Source organism: Bufo bufo, chromosome 6 (genome assembly GCF_905171765.1).
Source record: "Bufo bufo chromosome 6, aBufBuf1.1, whole genome shotgun sequence".
In the NCBI taxonomy this organism is placed as follows: domain Eukaryota; kingdom Metazoa; phylum Chordata; class Amphibia; order Anura; family Bufonidae; genus Bufo; species Bufo bufo.
Window position 1 is genome coordinate 216,939,815 of NC_053394.1, and position 20,823 is coordinate 216,960,637.

Here is a 20,823-nt window from a genome sequence, read left to right on the forward strand (position 1 = left end):
CCCGTCCGTCCGTCAGCCCGATCTCCGGCCTCACTGCTCTCGCCGCACGGCCGCTCTGCGGCATATTGGGTCTATTTATTAGAGGCGGCGGCATAGCACACATTACCTTTCAGCCGCAGCGGTTCCAGTACCGCTGCGGTCAGGGCCGGACATGGGGAACATAGGCATTCTGACCTCACTTCAGCATTAGGCTGCCGTTCCCGGGCTGGAAGGGGGCGTGGCTTGACGGTCACAGGTTGGAAGGGGGCGTGGCTTGCCAGTCCCGGGCTGGACGGGGCGTGGCTTATTCTCCCGCCCTGATTCAGCTTCCTGATTCTTCCTCGGCGCTGCGTGGGTAGGACACGGGACCTGGGACCTCCATACCGGTAGGCAATCGATACCCCCATCCAGCAGGAGATTTGACCATGTCTGACCCGGCCACTGACCCCCACCAGGCACCCTGTAGGACCACTTACTATGCCTGCTCCTTATGTTCGGAGAAATTCCCTCGTGGTCAGTCACTATGACTGTGCTCTGCATGTCAGAAACCTGCACAGAGCCATCCCCCTAGGGCACAACAGCCCACAGAAGCCCTGGAGCGGCCTGTCCAGGGGGAACCAGACTGGGCAAGGTCCCTGTCACGGGCAGTGGTAGACCTCTCAAAAATCTCCCATTCCACCCTTTCATTGCTGGGTCGTTTGGTAGAGAAAGCACCACCGGCGCAACCCGCACAGTCGCATTGCGCACAAACCAGAGGCAGACTTCCTAGTAAGCGCCCCAGAGCAGGCACCCGTTCCTCCTCTGACGCCTCAGCATCCCCCCCTGCTCCTGGATCCCATTCACAGGCGTCCTCCCTTTTAGGTGACTCACTGTCAGAAGGAGAGCTTGGGGATTCGGATGCAGATATGGATCCGGAGCACTCTTCTCAGATTGCATCCATGGTGGATAGCCTGATATCGGCAATAAGGGACACCTTCCAGGTTCAGGAGGACCTTCCCTCCACTAGCCAACAAGGGGTGTCATTTCTGCGTACGAAGCAGAACCCCAAATCGTTCCTATTACACGACGATTTTTCTATCGTTGCCACGAAGGCTTGGGACCAGCCAGGTTTGCGTTTCTTTATTCCGAAACGCCTAGACCTACTCTACCCTTTTCCACGCAAGTCCATGGACAAATGGTCCTCCCCACTGAAGGTGGACCCACCGGTTGCTCGCTTGGCAAAATTCACTACCATCCCGGTGGCGGATGGCTCGTCCCTCCAGGATCCAGTGGACCGCCGCATAGAGTCACTCTCTAAGTCGATCTTTATGGCGAGCGGTTCGGCATTGCGGCTGATTTTCGCCTCTGCCTGGGTAGCCAAAGCAGTTTCGGAGTGGTCCCTCCGTTTGAACCAGGACATAGCGTCCGACCTCCCTCCCGCTGAACTTCAATCGTCAGCGCTCCAAATTTCTCAGGCAGGGAAATATCTCTGTGAAGCGGCTCTGGATGCTGGGACTATGATCGCCTGTTCCTCAGCTCTCGCCACTTCCATCCGCCGGGGAGTTGTGGCTCAAGGCCTGGAAAGCCGATTCCTCATCTAAGCGCTCCCTGTTGAGGTTTCCGTTCTCGGGGTCTCGGCTATTTGGGTCCAAATTAGATGAGATTATTTCGGAGGCTACGGGTGGAAAAAGCACCCATCTGCCCCAACCCAGGGCAAAGCGGCCTTTTCAGTCCAGAACTTCATCTTCTCGCTTTCAGTCCTTTCGCCGCTTTTCGGGCACCCGTTCAGCACCCACCTCAGCGGCAGGGCCGCCCAATCAGGATCGGCGGAAAGGACCATCCTTTAAGCCCCAGCAGGCCTGGCGTCCGCGGCCTCAGCAGCCTCGCACAGCCCCAGGTAAGCAGCCTTCAGCATGAAGGTTTGTCCCCACCTGTGCGTCTTCTCCTGTTTCAGGAGATTTGGCACCCCCATATTCTGGACGCATGGGCGCTCGAGGTTGTCTCCTCGGGCTACAAAATAGAGTTCAGGTCTCTTCCCCCCTAACCGCTTCTTCCTCTCCCAGCCCTCCAGGGATCCCATCCGGGCCGCGGCTCTTTTGCACGCAGTCCAGTCACTTCTCTCACGGGGGGTGATTTCCCCTGTTCCCTTGGAGGAGCGGTTTACGGGTTTTTATTCCAACCTGTTTGTGGTCCCCAAAAAGGAGGGCGATGTGAGGCCAGTGCTGGACCTAAAACTGTTGAACCGTTATCTGCGGGTTCAAAGGTTCAGGATGGAGTCCCTCCGTTCCGTGGTTGCTTTACTGGTGAAAGGGGAGCACATGGTGTCCTTAGACATCCAGGATGCATATCTCCCCATCGCCACAGCCCACCAACGGTTCCTTCGATTTGCCATCCAGGCAGCTCATTACCAGTTCGTCGCTCTGCCGTTCGGTCTGGCGACGGCTCCGCGAGTATTTACAAAAGTTCTTGCCCCTCTTCTGGGGATTCTGCGTTCCAGAGGCATTACTCTTCTCCCGTATCTGGACGACATCTTAATCAAGGCACCTACAGCGGCTCAATGCGAAGAGAGTCTTCAGATTACGATGAGCACCCTCACTCGCTTCGGGTGGATAATCAACCTGAGGAAGTCATGCCTGTCTCCCACCACTCAGATCAGATTCTTGGGCATGACACTGGACTCCGAGGCTGCCGTGGTGCGTCTACCACTGGACAAGAGATCGGACATTCAGAGGACAATGCGTCTGCTCATTCAGCGCCGCAGGGTGTCGATTCGCAGCTGCATGCGAGTACTGGGCCTGATGGTGGCCTCCTTCGAGGCGATTCCATTCGCCCAGTTCCACACCAGGGATTTTCAGAGGCTCATTTTGTCCTCCTGGGACAAGTCCCGGGATTCTCTGGACCTCAGGATCTCTCTGTCCCACCCAGTGCGCGCGGCTCTTGGCTGGTGGATGGTACCGGACCACCTGTCCTCGGGGAAGTCCTTCCTTCCAGTGTCATGGACGGTGGTCACGACCGACGCCAGTCTCCGCGGCTGGGGAGGGGTCTTCGGTACCCGGACAGCCCAAGGCGTTTGGTCTCCGTCGGAGTCCAAACTACCTATCAATATATGGAGCTCCGGGCCATCTACCTCTCCCTCTGCCATTGGACCCCCTACTTGCAGGGCCGTCCGGTCAGGATACAGTCGGACAACGCTACAGCGGTTGCCTATATCAACCACCAAGGGGGGACTCGCAGCGGGACGGTGATGAACGAGGCCGCAAGGATTCTGCAGTGGGCGGAAGCCCATGTTCCGGTGACCTCGGCTATATTCATCCCGGGTGTGGACAATTGGACAGCGGACTTCCTCAGCCGAACGACGGTGGACTCGGGGGAGTGGTCTCTCCATCCGGAGGTGTTCGAGAACCTTTGTCTCCGGTGGGGATGCCTGGAAGTGAATCTGATGGCGTCCAGGCTAAATCACAAACTCCCGTGCTTTCTGTCTCGTGCAAGAGATCCGATGGCGTACGACGTGGACGCCCTCGTGGCTCCGTGGGACAACTTTACGTTTCTGTACGTGTTCCCTCCATTACCGCTCCTACCTTGGATCCTACGCAGAATCAGGATGGAGGGCATTCAGACGCTTCTGATCGCCCCAGACTGGCCTCGTCGAGCTTGGCACTCAGAGCTCATTCTTCTTCCGGGAGACGTGCCGTGGCCCCTTCCACTCAGGCCCGACCTGCTCTCACAGGGCCCAGTCTTCCATCAGGGTTTAAATACGCTATGTTTAACGGCGTGGCTATTGAAACCTTCCTGTTGAAGCAAAGAGGTTTCTCCGATGCGGTTGTTCGCACGATGATTAGGGCTAGGAAGCCCTCCTCCGCCAAGATCTATTATCGGACGTGGAAATTTTTCCTCAAATTCTGTGAGGACAGGGATTTTCCTCCCAGGCAGTTTTCCCTCCTTACGGTGCTGGCTTTCCTTCAGGCGGGTTTAGAGCTGGGACTAGCTCTGAGTTCGCTGAAAGGTCAGGTTTCTGCTCTTTCCATTTTTTTCCAGCGTACACTGGCGGTGTTGGGTCCGGTCAAGACTTTCATACAGGGAGTGGCTCACACCGCAGTCCCTTATCGGCCACCGTTGCATTCCTGGGACCTGAATCTGGTGCTGGTAGCGCTCCAGTCCGAGCCATTTGAACCTCTGCGATCAGTCTCCCTTCGCATGCTTTCATGGAAGGTTGCGTTTCCGGTTGCAATTACCTCCATCCGGCGGGTGTCGGAACTGGCGGCTCTCTTGTCCAAAGAGCCCTTCTTGGTGTTTCATCAAGACAAGGTAGTACTCTGGACAGTGCCGTCCTTCCTGCCGAAGGTGGTGTCGGCGTTTCATGTTAATGAGGACATTGTTCTGCCCTCTTTTTGCCCTGAGTCTTCTCATCCTAGGGAGGTGGCTCTCCACCGTCTGGATGTGGTACGGGCCTTGCGGATCTACCTGGCAGTGGTGGCCCCTTTTAGACGTACGGACTCCCTGTTCGTAATCTCGGAAGGTCCTCGTAAAGGTTTGGCAGCCTCGAAGGTGACGATTGCTCGGTGGATTAGATCGACCATTGCAGAGGCCTACCGCTCTAAGGGCAAGGTTCCTCCTCCCGGTATCACGGCTCACTCTACCAGGGCGGTTCGGGGATTCTTGGGCTCACCTTCACCACGCTTCGGCGTCTCAATTGTGTAAGGCAGCGACTTGGTCCTCTTTACACACCTTCACGAAATTTTACCGAGTGCATTCTTTCGCCTCGGCGGATGCTGCTCTTGGCCGCAGAGTTTTGCAGGCCGCAGTGTAGTGTCTTACCGGAGGGAGTTGGTTTTGTTCTGGGCCAGTGGTTGTTTCCCGCCCCGGGGACTGCTTTAGGACGTCCCACGGTCCTGTGTCCCCCAATGATATGAGCGAGAAAACAAGATTTTTGTGAACTCACCTGTAAAATCTCTTTCTCGCTTTATTCATTGGGGGACACAGCACCCACCCATTTTTTCTTTTATTATGAGGCCAGTGGGTCCGAGTTGCCGGTTGGGGCTGGTGTCCGGTTTGGTTTTTTTGTTGGGCAGTGGTCCTTACTGGTTGTGTTTTGTTTCGGTACTGTTTCTCCTACTGCTGAAGCACAAACTGATATGCTCTCTCCAGGCTGGAGGGGGTATAGCCTGCAGGGGAGGAGCTAACAGCTTTCAGCCTAGTGTCGCATCCTAGTGGCAGCAGCAAGCTATACCCACGGTCCTGTGTCCCCCAATGAATAAAGCGAGAAAGAGATTTTACAGGTGAGTTCACAAAAATCTTGTTTTTATTGGGGTGCGGAGGCACGGCCAGAAACACCACGGAAGCACTCCATGGGGTTCCGATCCATGCGTTCGTTCTGCATCTCTGTGATTGCGGACCCATTCAAGTGAATGGGTCCGCATCTGTGATGCGGAGTGCACATGGGCCGGTGCCCATGTATTGCGTTGCAGACCTGCCGTATGCGGGCCTCAATACAGCCATGGGCAGTGGGCACACAACGGCCGTGTGCATGAGGCCTAAAACATAAACTCCTATAAGAAAATAATAATCAATAATACACTTTATTGGCAAAAATTCATAAGAGGAAAATTTCCTCTTATGAATTTTTGCCAATGAACTGTATAATAAATTTCATGCTTTCTGGTATTTTCTTATAGGAGTTTATATTGTGTTTTGGCATGTGTGCTGCTGAGCAAAGCACCACATGGTAATTGTCCTCTGTTCAATTATTGGCTCCTTTGAGCCTTTATTTTGGTATACACTGACACTGTAGATAGCCCCAGGCGGCAGGCAGGCCCCCATGTAACATACTACATGAACTGGTCTTGGTCTGTCTGTTGTAGTACCTGAATTCTAAATTTAAAACGAGTCCAGCAGCATTCATCTTGAGCTTTAGCCAGGTTTCCTCTGGGCTCGGCAGTCGGCTTGGCCAGGCTTTCTCTGGGCTCGGCTATGCGTCCTGTCTGAATCTTCTGCAGCTGCGCCGAGACGAGTCCTGCTGCTGGCTGAGGGCCGGCATACACTGTACAGTCTGTGCCTGTGCGCTGTGGAAAATATACTAACGCTGTGCGGCGCACAGACGCTCTGCCTGGAGTCAGATCATGTGAGAGAGGCGCTGCGCAGCATGAACTATCTACTAACTGAAGTATGTAAACTACTAACTGAAGTAGCACGAAAACGAGTGGGCCCCCTAACTTACAGTGGGCCCCGGCACTTGCCCGTGTGTGCCGGGTTCTGACGCCGGCCCTGATGTGGACAAGGCAAGAGTGCACGATCATGCTCTAAAATCTGTTTAGTGACTGTGTATCCCACTGGCAAGAGAGAAAGGGCAGTGAAAATGTATGCAGTGCTAGATGAACAGAGCAACAGATCCCTTGCAAAGTCAGATTTCTTTGATATCTTTAACCTTAACCCCTTAAGGACTTAGGACGTACTGGTACGCCATGTTTGCCGAGTCCTTAAGGACCCAGGGCGTACCGGTACGTCCTAACTTTAAAAATACATTGCGGCGGGGGTTAATCTGAACAGGATGTCCGCTGAAATCATCACAGTCCGAGCATTTGGGGGCAGCGGTGCTGTCCTTGGTGCTGATTGGTGCGGGGAGAGAGGCGGGAGATTCAAACTCCCGGCGCTCCTCTCTCCCCTCCTCTTCCTGCTGCTGCACCTGCACCATCCAGCACCAGCTCCTGTGATCCCCCCGTCAGCACCCATCACCCTCCTGCACCCATCACTCTCCAGGTAGGTTAGGGTCAGTGAGGGAGAGGCACGATTAGGCAGGGATAGAAGGGAAAAGTGAGTTAGGGGGAAAAAAAACAACTTTATTTGATTTATTGTCTCTGGTGGTTGGGGTCCACAGCACTTAGCTGTGAGACCCTAGGCCCACCCTGGAGTACTGCCACCAGCCCCCCCCCCCCACCACTTTTTTTTTTTTTTGTGTGCGCTGACTGTGGCCGGCACTCTTAGCGTCCGGCCACTGTTAGCGCATTGCCCGCCCCACCGCTGATCAGCAAGTTTGAACTTTTTTTTTTCTAACACTTGTCCATTATTATTTTTGAACATCCGTGCCCCCACACACACGCACATACAATAAAGTTTTACACGCACGCTCATACACACACACGCCCAGCTTGCCTCCGACTCCGAGAGCCCCAGTGAGGATGAGGATGACCCCACGTTCCTCTTGTCATCCGCATCCTCCTCATCATCTGATGACAATGAGCCCCCAAGGCGGCGGAGACGCCGCCAGGGGCCCCACATGCTAGGGACCTTGTGGCCCACACCAGTACGAGCCGCCCTGGGGCTCGTACTGGTTTCCCGGCCCACCAAATAAGCCCACCGGAGCCCCCTACCGGTGAACTTAGCTGGTAATCCCTAGTGGATTTTGAGCCCGAGATTCCAGGTTTTGTTGGCAATCCAGGAATCCAGATTCCCACAGTGGGCTTCACTGAAATTGACTTTTTTTTTTTTCAGTGACCCATTTGTGAATCTGATGGTGGAGCAGACAAACCTGTACGCCCAACAGTTCGAAGTAGATGAAGACCGTTCTTGGTTAAGAAGGAAAGTGGTAGAGCTGGAGGATAGGTCTCGCAGATAGAATTTGCGGTTAGTAGGGTTCCCAGAAGGTGTAGAACAGGATAACCCGTCGAATTTTATCCAGAAGTGGTTGGTAGAAAGTTTGGGGCCAGATTATGATGCATCTACCTTCTGTGTGGAAAGGGCCCACAGAATCCCCTTTAAAAAACCTCCTCCAGGGGCCCCTCCTAGGGCAATCTTGGCAAAATTTGTTTGCTCAAAGGACCGGGACTGGGTTCTTAGACGTAAAAAAGAAGTAACAGAAACACATTTTGATAGTAACCTGATATCAATATTCCCTGACTTCTCGCGAGAGACCCAAAGTAAAAGAAGATCTTTTTTTGATGTGAAAAAAAGATTGATTGCAGCAAAGATTAAGTACTCAATGCTATATCCCGCTAAATTGAGAGTGGTATATAATGATTCTGTCCGTTTCTTCTCCACACAGGCGGAGGCGGTGCAATGGCTGGATTCAAGGGGTCTATGAAATAGTATGAAAAGGTGGCGAGGAGGGAGGTTAATGAGGGGAGGTGGCGGGGGGAGGTTTGGTGGAAGGGGAGAGGTTGATGGGTATTGTGAAATGCCTTGTCAACCATGCAGGGTTTTTTTTGGGGGTGGGTTTAAGGGAGGGATTGGCTGCCGTCGTTTGCTTAGTAGCTATGCGTGCCTCTCCGTTAAGATGGGGGATTTGGAATTACCTCTACTCATAGGATATGCCGTGTAACATCCTATGTTGGAATGTGAGAGGGCTGGGAGACAGAGTGAAGAGGACGGTGGTATTTGATCTTGTGGTTCGTCATCTGCCTGCGATTGTGGTACTATTAGAGACCCATGCAATATCAGACAGAATTTATACATTGAAAAGGAAATGGCCTTCTCTTGAGTACCACGCTTGCTACTCTTCTTATGCAAGAGGTGTCAGTGTATATATTCATCGTGGGATGGAGTTCCAACCGCTAGACAGTGTGATTGATAAAGAAGGGAGATATGTATTCCTTCACAGGTATTGGAAAGGGCATGAGGTGATATTGGCCTTTATTTATATACCCCCACCATTTAAATCAACGGTTTTTTCACAGTTAGCCAAATATATATCCACAAAAAATCAATGTGCGTTATTAGTGGCAGGTGACTTTAATGCAGTACCTGACCCTGAGCTGGACCGGTTTTCTTCGCTTTCTGGGCGTGGTCGCACTGGGTCCCCTTTGACTGCTATGTGCCAGGAGCTGGCGCTGGTCGATATCTGGCGCCACCTCTATGGCAATAAAAAAACCTTTTCATGTTTTAGCCAGTCATACGGGTCAATATCCCGTATTGATCTGGCCTTTGCAAGCCGGGATTTGTGCGGTCGCGTCCTGAGAATGAAGTACGAACCTCATGGAATCTCGGATCACTCCCCAGTTCTGATTGTGTTTGCGGAGGCCCCAACTTCAGGAAGAACTTTTAAATTGAACCCGCACTGGTTTGATGTGATAGGGGAGCAATCCCGATTAGACCAGGATATTCAGGAATTTTGGGGCTTCAATGTAGGCTCAACACACATTCATTATGTGTGGGACGCTTTGAAGGCCCATATTAGGGGCCTATACTTTAATAAAATTAATAGGTTTAGAATGGAATTACGGCGTAGGGAACAACAACATACAGAGTCAATAAGGAGTTTACGTGCCGCATTAATTGACTGCCACAAGGAGCAATACATCAATCAGTTAAAGAAGGCTAATTCACAGCTTAAGACACTCTTATATAAAAAAGCACAACACAAGCTCATATTCCAAGGCCATAATCGTTTTTGCGAATCTGGTAAAACGGGCAGGTCTTTGGCTCGTTTGGTGGCCAACCAGAGAGAGGTTACCAGTATAAGAGAAATTAGGAATCCACAAGGAACTGGGGTGAGATCCGCAGAGGAGATTAGAGAGGAATTTGTGAAATATTATTCTACCCTCTATAAATCTGAGTCTATGCTTAACCGTACTGATATGGATCAATATCTTCAACAATTGGAGCTCCCCCAGCTATCTATCCAAGATAGAGAGATGTTGGACTCCCCCATCCTTTTGGAGGAACTCCAAGCGACTCTTCCCTCCTTAAAATATAATTCATCTCCCGGCCCAGATGGATTGCCGTTTGAAATGTATAGGTACCATGCCAAATCACTCCTGCCGATCCTACTTCAGGCTTTTAATGAATCCTGTGCATCCGGCTCTTTACCTCCATCATTTAGAGAGGCAGGGATTATCCTGGTCTTAAAAAAGGAGAAGGATCCATGCGATATGGGGTCATATAGACCTATATCGCTCCTAAATACGGATTATAAGATTTTTGCAAAAATTTTGGCTAATCGCCTGAAGAGGGTTATAGCTTGTCTGGCTTTATCCCGGGCCGCCAAATACAGATGAGTCTATATAGGGTCTATCTGAATTTGTCTGTTGGGGGCAGTATAGACCACTCCATCCTGTCCTTAGACGCCGCAAAGGCGTTTGACAGGATGGAGTGGCCTTTTTTGTGGGCTACGATGTCTCACTTTGGCCTTGGGAATCTATTTCTGGAAATGACCCAAATGCTATATGAACAGCCGGTTGCATATATCAATATCAACGGTATTAGGTCTTCTCCTGTTATGATGCGGAGAGGGATGAGACAGGGTTGTCCCCTGTCTCCCCTCCTCTTCGCTCTTTTTATTGAACCGTTGGCTTGTCGGATCCGTTTAGATAATTGTATAGATGGCTTCGGGGTGGCGGGAGTGAGCGATAAAATAAGCCTATATGCAGATGACGTGATTCTGTTCCTGGATCAGGGTTGGAAAATCCTCCCGTATGTGATAGAGGTAATAGAAGACTATGGTAAACTATCAGGCTATATGATCAACTGGACAAAGTCATCGCTCCTCCTGCTGAACCGGAAAGCTGTAGATGAAGGGAAGCGAGTCCGCGTTTTGGTCCCTAACGATACCTTGGATTGGGGTTAAGATTGGGGTTCCTATAAATAGGTTTTATGAGCTTAATTTGGCCCCAGTTTTGAATAAAGTTAGGGCCAAAATTAGCGCTTGGCGGAAATTGATACTGGCACAGACAGATCGAATAGCACTGATTAAGATGATTATTTTGCCTATAGTCTTGTTCCCGATGTGTGCTTCCCCCATTTGGATCGACGATATCTTCTTTCATAGATTGGAGACCTTGATTAACGACCTAATTTGGGGAAGGAAGATGGTGCGTATAAAGCAGAGATATTTATGGTTGTCGGAGGCAGATGGTGGGCTGTCACTACCTTTTTTTCAAGGTTATTATTTATGTGCACAGATTCAGCGTTGTTGTTATTGGAAAGAGAGCTTACTCTCTCGGTATTTGAATAAAGTTATCGATAAACCAATAGAGAATATTTTTGCATGTCTGGAGACTGGGTCTATGGGAATGAGGAGGTCCTTGCTGATCCCTTGCTCACTACAGAGGGTGTGGAACAGGCTGAAGGAGATCCTTAAAGTCCCCGGGGGAATGGGGAGCTGGAGGAATTCTTCAAAATTACAGATTTTGGTTATTGGTCACGTAATGGCATCAATAGGGTGTCTCACCTTTTTCACTTGGGTCGTTTTAAATCACTTTCGGAATTTGGTTTTACCGATAGTTCACCATTAGATTTATTTATGTATGCACGTTTGAAACCTATATTTGAAGCCTCTAGGAATAGGGGTTGTATTTTTCCGCGAGAGAATATATTTTTTGATTACTGTGACGCTCAGAAGTTTGAGAAGGTGAAGATATCTAGATTATATGCTAAACTCCGAATGGCACTGGCAACTGTAACACCTTTTAAAAGCCCAAGTAAGTGGGAGCAAGAGTTGAACTGCTCTCCACTACAGTGGTCCACTATCTATAGGAACGTGAGAAAGGCGAGTTTTCAGTGCTCATAGATTAATCCAATTTAAGATCCTCCATCGATTGTACTATACGCCCAAAACCCAAGGAAAATTTCCCCAAAATAAAGACCGGGATTGTTGCTGCCCTAAATTTGGATATGTTAATGCGAACTATGTCCATTTGCTTTGGAGCTGCAGTAAAATAAGAAAATATTGGGATGAGGTCTTCTCTACCCTACAAAAGGAGTCTTCAATGAACTATAACCCGGGGATCTTGATAGTGATCTTTGGAGATTATGGGTCAGAAGTGGAAGTCCCGCCCCAGGTCAGACGGATTTGGATGAGGGGATTGATGGTGGCGAAAGTTATATTGATCAAGTATTGGGGTTCTGTCTCCCCGCCCTCGACAAGGGAGTGGGGTTAATACCTTCAACAAATTAAAATATATGAGGATATTGAAAGGAAACGGAGAGTCGCACGCAGAACTACGTAGCTATATTTAATATATTTAATATTGATATTATGTCACACTTGATTGAACGGAGTGGACGACAGCCAATGGGGGGGGGGGGGGGGAGAGATTCTTAGATTTCCTATTATCTCAGGAGTAAACTTAGGATGATGTGTAGAATTTGTATATAATGATGTTTATGATTGTTATACTATGTACACTGATGTGATTAATATTGGTTCATGTATTAATATTATGCTTTCTAAAATAAAGATAAATAAAAAAAAAAAAAAACAGTTTGTTGCTCAGCACCCGGGCTCCTTTTTGGCTAGACCCGGTGGCTGGACGCAGGTCAGTGCAGCCGAGATGAGGAAGTTTTGGGGCCTCGTGCTGCACATGGGTCTAGTGCAAAAACCCAGTGTCAGGCAATACTGGAGTGGGGATGTCCTCTACCAGACCCCACTCTACAGTATGGCCATGACACGCCCCCAGTTTGAGGCCATCTGGAAATGCCTGCATTATGCAGATAATGCAGCATGCCCCCCCCCCCCCCCCCCCGAGGTGATCCTGCCTATGAACGTCTGTATAAGATACGGCCGGTCATCGATCACTTCGGGGCCAAATTTGCGCAGGCCTACGTACCTGGAAGGGAGGTCGCGGTTGATGAGTCTCTCGTTGTGTTCAAGGGGAGACTCCGTTTTCGCCAATACATTCCCACTAAGCGGGCGAGGTATGGCGTGAAAATGTACAAAATTTGTGAGAGTACCTCAGGGTACACTTACAAATTTCGTGTGTACGAGGGGCGAGATTCCCGTATTTATCCCCCAGAATGTCCCCCCCACTCTAAGTGTTAGCGGGAAACTCGTGTGGGACCTTATGCACCCACTGCTATATAAGGGTTACCACTTGTACGTGGATAACTTTTATACTAGCATTCCCTTGTTCAGGTCCCTTGCCGCCAGATCCACGTCCGCTTGTGGGACCGTGCCGAAAAATCAACGCGCCCTCCCTGCCTACCCCCTCCAGGTACCTATCCCCAGGGGTGAGACCCGTGCCCTTACCAGTGGAAACCTGATGCTGGTCAGGTATAAGGACAAGAGGGATGTCCTTATACTGTCCACAATCCACGGTAACAGCATCACTCCTGTCCCTGTGCGAGGTACCGCGGCAACGGTCCTCAAGCCCGTTTGTATCGTCGACTACAATCGGTATATGGGAGTAGTTGATCTCTCTGATCAAGTCCTCAAGCCATATAACGCCATGCGCAAAACCCGGGCATGGTACAAAAAAGGTCTACTTGGTACAGGTTGCCTTGTACAACTCTTTTGTGCTGTCCCGGAGCGCTGGCAACACAGGGACATTCCTCCAATTCTATGAGGCAGTCCTCAAGGCCCTGATTTTTTGTGACCGGGAAAGAGCTGGCCGGAGTACCTCGGGAATTGGAGGCGCCCGGATCGTCCATTTTCCAGGTGTGGTCCCCCATACTGGAAAGAAGGGACGAACCCAAAAAAAGCCAGTCCAGCAAAATCTGCCTTCCAAAAACCATATGGCGTTCCCCTTCTTCTATGTCCTGCCGTTTAGCCAAATAGTAGTTTACGACCACATATGGGGTGTTTCTGCAAACTACAGAATCAGGGCAACCCATATTGAGTTTTGTTTGGCTGTGAACCCATTTTTTCCAGTAATAAAGTAAGGGTTAAAATGGAAAATTTTCCAAAAAATAGAAATTCTAAAATTGTTTCTCCATCTGCCATTAACTCTTGTGGAGCACCTAAAGGGTTAACAAAGTTTGTAAACCCAGTTTTGAATACCTTGAGGGGTGTACTTTCTTAGATGGAGTCACTTTTTTGGAATTTCTATTCTAGGTGTGCAACGGGGGGCTTGAAATGGGACATGGTATAAACAAAACCAGTCCTGCAAAATCTGCCTTCCAAAACCCATATGGCGTTCCCCTCCTTCTATGTCCTCCCGTTTGGCCAAACAGTAGTTTAGGACCACATATGGGGTGTTTTTGCAAACTACAGAATCAGGGCAACCCATATTGAGTTTTGTTTGGCAGTTAACCCTTACTTTATTACTGGAAAAAAATTGGTTAAAATAGAACATTTTCCAAAAAATTGAAATTCCAAAATTGTTTCTCCATCTGCCATTAACTCTTGTGGAACACCTAAAGGGTTAACAAAGTTTGTAAACCCAGTTTTGAATACCTTGAGGGGTGTACTTTCTTAGATGGGGTCACTTTTTTGGAATTTTTATTCTAGGGGTGCAACGGGGGTCTTGAAATGGGACATGGTATAACCAAAACCAGTCCTGCAAAATCTGCCTTGCAAAAACCATATGGCGTTCCCATCCTTCCATGTCCTCCCGTTTGGCCAAACAGTAGTATAGGACCACATATGGGGTGTTTCTGCAAACTACAGAATCAGGGCAACCCATATTGAGTTTTGTTTGGCAGTTAGGCTACATCTACACGACGACATTTGTCGAATGGATTTTCTGCGACTGTTGCGTCGCAGTCGCAGTATGTTGCATGTTGCAGTGCGACACCATAGACTGCCATTATAAAAATTGTCACGCGACATTAGTGCAACAAAATGTCGCGCGAAAAATGTCGTCGTGTAGACGTAGCCTTAACCCTTGCTTTGTTCCTGGAAAAAATTGATTATATTGGAAAATTTTCCAAAAAATCTAAATTCTTACATTTTATGTCCATTTGCCATGAAGTCTTTTGAATACCTTGAGGGGTGTGGTTTCTAAAATGGGGTCATTTTTGGGTGGTTTCTATTACGTAAGCCTCATAAAGTGACTTCAGACCTGGACTGGTCCATAAAAAGTGGGATTTGGAAAATTTCTGAAAAATTTTAAAATTTGCTTCTGAACTTCTAAGCTATGTAACATCCCCAAAAAATAAAATGGCATTCCCAAAATGATACAAACATGAAGTAGACATATGTGGAATGTAAAGTCATCACAATTTTTGGGGGTATTACTATGTATTACAGAAGTAGAGAAACTGAAACTTTGAAATTTGCTAATTTCTCCAAATTTTTGGTGTCATGAAGTACAAAAAATGGCCAAGTCCTTAAGGTGAAATAGGGCTGAGTCCTTAAGGGGTTAAGGCCAATGCAGTTCCATACACTCTAAGGACATGTGCGGGGACAATTGAAACCACAGGAAGAAGAGTTACTGACTTTACCATTAAATCCTTCAATAAGAAAGTGCAGTTCCCACTTCCTACCCTAATAGAGTGTGGCATGATACCTGACGACAAAACTGAGATTCCCTCTTCAGAAGTTGCCCATCACCACCCTCACCTCCGCTCAATTGCTCACCTTATCCCAGCTGTTGAGCCAGATGTTTCTATCCTACTTCTTGGGAAAGACATCCTTCAGGTACACAAGGTGCGCCAGCAAATCAATGGACCTTATAATGCCCCCTATGCTCAGAGACTGGACCTGGGGTGGGTCATTGTAGGAGAAGTTTGCCTGGGGACAGTGCACCAGCCTGACAACATCAACACTTTGAAGACGTCTGTGTTAACAAATGGACGCACATCCCTTCTCAGTCCCTGTCACAACAGCTTCGTTGTCAAGGAAAGCTTTGGCAGGTCAACACAACACTGTGACTCTTCTACACTATATGGTAAAGAAGATGTCAATTCCAACATTGAGATAGACAATCTAGGGATTACAGTGTTCCAGAAAACTAAAGATGATGATAAACAGGTCCTCTCTATAGAGGATCAGATATTCTTTCAGATTATGGATAGAGAGGCTTACCAAGATGACAATCACAGTTGGGTGGCCCCTCTCCCCTTTCGCACACCCAGACGTATTTTGCCTAGTAACAGGGAGCAAGCAATTAAGCGTTTGCATTCACTCAGCAAAACACTGCAGAGAAAGCCAGAAGTGAAAAAAGATTTCACTGAATTTATTAAGGGGATGCTAGACAATGATCACGCTGAAGTTGCAGGACCACTTGAGACAGACAGGGAACACTGGTATCTACCAATGTTTGGTGTTTACCATCCACACAAACCTAACCAAATCAGAATAGTTTTTGATTCCAGCGCAGAGTATAAAGGAGTCTCTTTAAATGACGTACTGTTGAGTGGCCCTGACCTAAACAATACTTTGCTAGGTGTCCTCATGCGCTTCAGAAAAGAGCTTGTTGCTTTCACAGCAGATGTGCAACAAATGTTTTATTGCTTTCTTGTCAGAGAAGACCACAGAGACTTTCTATGTTTTCTCTGGTACAAAGACAATGACATAGACAAAGAAATTGTCGAGTACAGAATGAAAGTGCACGTATTTGGCAATAGTCCCTCTCCTGCTGTCGCTATATACTGCATGCAAAAGGCTGCCCAGAAAAATGCAGAGTGCTATGGACAAGAAGCCAAACACTTTGTATTGAGACATTTCTATGTAGATGATGGACTTGCTTCTGCTAGCACACCTGAAGATGCAATTTCCATCCTCCGTAAAGCAAAGCAAATGCTGGCAGAATCCAACCTGCATCTTCATAAAATTGCTTCCAACAGCCAAAAAGTAATGGAAGCCTTCCCTGTAGCAGACAGAGCTAAGGACCTTAAAGGGAACCTGTCACCGGGATTTTGTGTATAGAGCTGAGGACATGGGTTGCTAGATGGCCGCTAGCACATCCACAATACCCAGTTCCCATAGCTCTGTGTGCTTTTATTGTGTAAAAAAATCGATTTGATACATATGCAAATTAACCTGAGATGAGTCCTGTCCCTGAGATGAGTCTGCTTTGGCCATTGCCTGTTTCCTGACTACCTGATTCCCCAGTACTTTGTACTGGTGTCCCTGACTCCAGTAGGTCAGCAGCCAACCATACTGTAACTGCTCCAAGAGGTAGTTGTCTGGAGGCTCCTTTGCAGTGAAGGTTAGCTCCCTGTATAGGGGGTTGAAGGGTGAAAACCAGTGGATCGCCAGGATAACTCCCTCAGAACTAGCCCAAAATCAAACTAGTTGGTTGGCACAATGGGTTTATACTTATTTTCTGCAACAGTATCTGTTTGCCTTTTTTGATGCATCCCTTGATCTTAGTAGGAGAAGCTGCCTGACAGTGGTTGCCTCAGTATAGTTTACTGTCGCTGTCAACTAAAATTGGTAAATCCTTGTCATGCCACTTTAACCAGTGTTGCCCATTTAGTATGTACTGGTGATATGTATTTTCCCTTCCTATGTGCATACCCTTAAATTTTTCAGTGTTAAACCTCATTTGCCACTTCTCTGCCCAAGCCTCCAATCTATCCAGATTCATTTGTAGCAGTATACTATTCTCTTTTGTGTTCAAGGGAAAATGTCATCAGAAAATGACCTATTGTTTAAATCATGTTTTAGGTTTTACATACTTTTAAATGATTTTTTATTTTTATTTTTTTCCATGTCAATACCTATATACACTGCTCAAAAAAATAAAGGGAACACAAAAATAACACATCCTAGATCTGAATTAATTAAATATTCTTCTGAAATACTTTGTTCTTTACATAGTTGAATGTGCTGACAAAATCTCGGTGGGATGGATTATCTCAGAAAAGGAGACGTGCTCACTAACACAGATTAGACAGATTTGTGAACAATATTTGAGAGTAATGGGTCTTTTGTGGATGTAGAAAATGTTTCAGATCTTTGAGTTCAGCACATGCAAAATGGGAGCAAAACCGAAAGTGTTGCGTTTATATTTTTCTTCAGTGTAATTTTTCCTTGTACAATGACCTTTGCACCTTCTGTTAATTTAAGAACTGCTCAGGCAAGTTGGCAGCCCCCATAATCAAGTTCAGGAAATAGAATAAATACATTTGTAATCAGAAAATAACTGAATTTGGTGACACATTTTCTTTAAATTACTTTACACAGTTTAATATCATCTGCAAAATATTATATTTTACTGTGCAATTCCTCTACAAGATTTATAAACATAGTAAAGGGGAAAGAGCCCAATACTGACCCCCTTTCTACCCCAGTACTAATAGTAACCCAGTCTGAGTATGTACCCTTTCAGCCCCAGGCAATTTTTTCATTTTTTCATTTTTGTTTTTAACTGCCTGCCTTCCCAGAGCCCTAATTATTTATATTTTTTCATTCACATAGCCATATGAGGGCTTGTTTTTTGTTGTGCAAGTTGTACTTTCCAATGGCACAATTTACTATTGCATACGATGTAGTGGGAAGCTGAAAACAAAAAATCCAAATGGGATGGAATTGGAAAAAAAAACACAGAATTCCGCTAGTTTAATGGGTTTTGTTTCTACGGCGTTCCATATGCTGTACATTAGCTTCGTTCTTGTGTTTTAATACTGAAAAAGAAAAAAACTTTGGAACAAATTTAGTTTTTATTTGCACCACCATATTGTGACCCTTTTTTATAGTTGTATATACAGAGCTGTGTGAATGCTCGTTTTTTTTCTGTGGGACGATCTGTAACTTTTATTGATAACATTTAGGAGTGTGTTTGACGTTCATCACTTTTTTCAATTTTTTGGGACGTGAAGCGATGAAAAAACAAAGAATTGCCTATTTTGATTTCATTCAAATAATGATTTCATTATTCACCAAAGGGATAAATACATTTATATTTTAGTAGCGCTGATGGTTTGGGGTATGGCAGTGCAAATGATAATTTTTTTTTTGTTTATTTTTAATATGGGGAAAGGGAGTGATTACATTTTTTATTTTAACCCCTTTGGGACACAGCCTTATTTCACCTTAAGGACCAGGCCATTTTTTGCAAATCTGACCAGTGTCACTTTAAGTGGTGATAACTTTAAAACACTTTGACTTATCCAGGCCATTCTGAGATTGTTTTTTCATCACATATTGTACTTCATGACACTGGTAAAATGAAATAAATAAAAAATCATTTTTATTTATAAAAAAATACCAAATTTACCAAAAATTGGTAAAAAATAGAAAATTTCCAAGTTTCAATTTCTCTACTTCTATAATACACAGTAATACCTACAAAAATAGTTATTACTTTACATTTCCCATATGTCTACTTCATGTTTGGATCAATTTGGGAATGATATTTTATTTTTGGGGGATGTTACAAGGCTTAGAAGTTTAGAAGCAAATCTTGAAATTTTTCAGAAATTTTCAAAAACCCACTTTTTAGGGACCCAGTTCAGGTCTGATTGGTAGATTGGTACTAATCTGGCGGGCATATGCCTTTTTGATCACTTGGTGTTTCACTTTTAGTGATGTAAGGTGATAAAAAAATTGTTTTCTTAGCACAGTTTTTATTTTATTCTTTTGACCTGAGGGGTTAACCTGTCGATACAGACACGGAGATACCCAATATGTCTACTTTTTTTATTTTCCCTGTTTTTCACAATTTTTTTAACTTTCATTTGGTAAAGGACACTTTTTTTTATTATTTGAAACTTTTATTTTTTTTATTATAAAAAAACACATTTTTTTAAAACTTTTTTTTACTTTTTATATTTGTCCCACTGTGGGACTTCAAGTTCTTAGGGTTTGATCCCTGTTTCAATTCAGTACAATACATTATGTATTGTACTGAATTGAACTGTCAGCATCTTACACAGTAAGACGCTGACAGTTGCCTAGGAGACCCAGCCTGCCGGCTGGATCTCCTGGGCTTCCATAGCTGGCAGGCTCCGATGCCTTTGTAAGGCATCGAGGCTTCCATGGCAACCATCGGCCCCCTGCCAGAGCAGTGCAGGGGCCTGATGGAGTCAGAGGGAGCCCCCTCCAGCTGTAAACCCTGCATGTGCCGCGGTCAGCGCTGACCGCGGCATGTGAAAGGGTTAACCCGCCAGCATCACTGCATACAGCGATGCTGACAGATGCAGCAGGGACCCGGCTATCAGTAACAGCCGGGCTCGTGCTGCAGATTGGGCGGGTGAAGCTCCTACACCCGCCCGATCCCATCGTGTACATGCATGTGGGAATGCAGTAAGGCACCACATTCCCCAACATACATGTACATGATAATGCAGGAAGGTGTTAAGTTCCTGCAGCATGGCCCCTGAAACAGAAGATTCATACTTGCCTGCTTCATGCCGCCCTGGCCCCCTCAGCCTCCATCTTCTGGTTCCTGCACTTTTACACCTGTCAGTGCATGGACATGGGCACATACACCTCTACAGTCAATGACTGGCTTCAGCAGTGACACGCTGCTTGTGGCCACATCACCGCTGAAGCCAGTGATTGGCTGGAGAGGTGCATGTGACCATAGCCATGCACTGCCAAGTAAAAACAGCGCAGAGAGCAGGTAAGTATAACTCTTCGGTTTCAGGGGCCATGCTGCAAGAACTTGTTAAAAATTCATTTTTTCTGGGAAATCCCTTTAAGCCCATATTACACTGCGAGATATTCAGGTCAATTACTGGGAACAAGTGTTCATGATAACTGGCCGGTATAATCAGCCGCACATCTCTCTGTGTAATCATGGATGTGCTACTGATAATCAATATAACTAAATAAAGGAATGACTGTGATAGCGATCATTCCTCCCCAGTTACTTTACATTGGCCTGTGTAATAGGCTGATGCAAATGAGCACCAATCAACATTTATTTTATTTTATTTGCGGCCACTTGAAATAGAGTGATGTGACAATGCGGCCCTCAGACCAAAAAATGTTGTGCACCCCTGCTCTAAAGCTTCAAACAGTTTACCCACAATAGAGGTTCAACAACTTACAGGCCTATAGATTCCAGTCACACTTTTTGACCCCTTTTTGAATATCGGCACCATATTTGCTAGGCGCCAAACCTATTGAATAGAGTAATAGACCCTGTTATTATGGAGTCCTTAAATATCGGAAATAAGGGTCTGCCTATGACATTAGTTAATTCCTTTAGGATAATACGTGTATGCCATCTGGAGCAGGTGATTTGTATATTTTGATCTATTTAAGGCTGCACTACACTTCTTCCTATGTCAGACAGGCCACATTTAATAGGCAGTTTACACTGT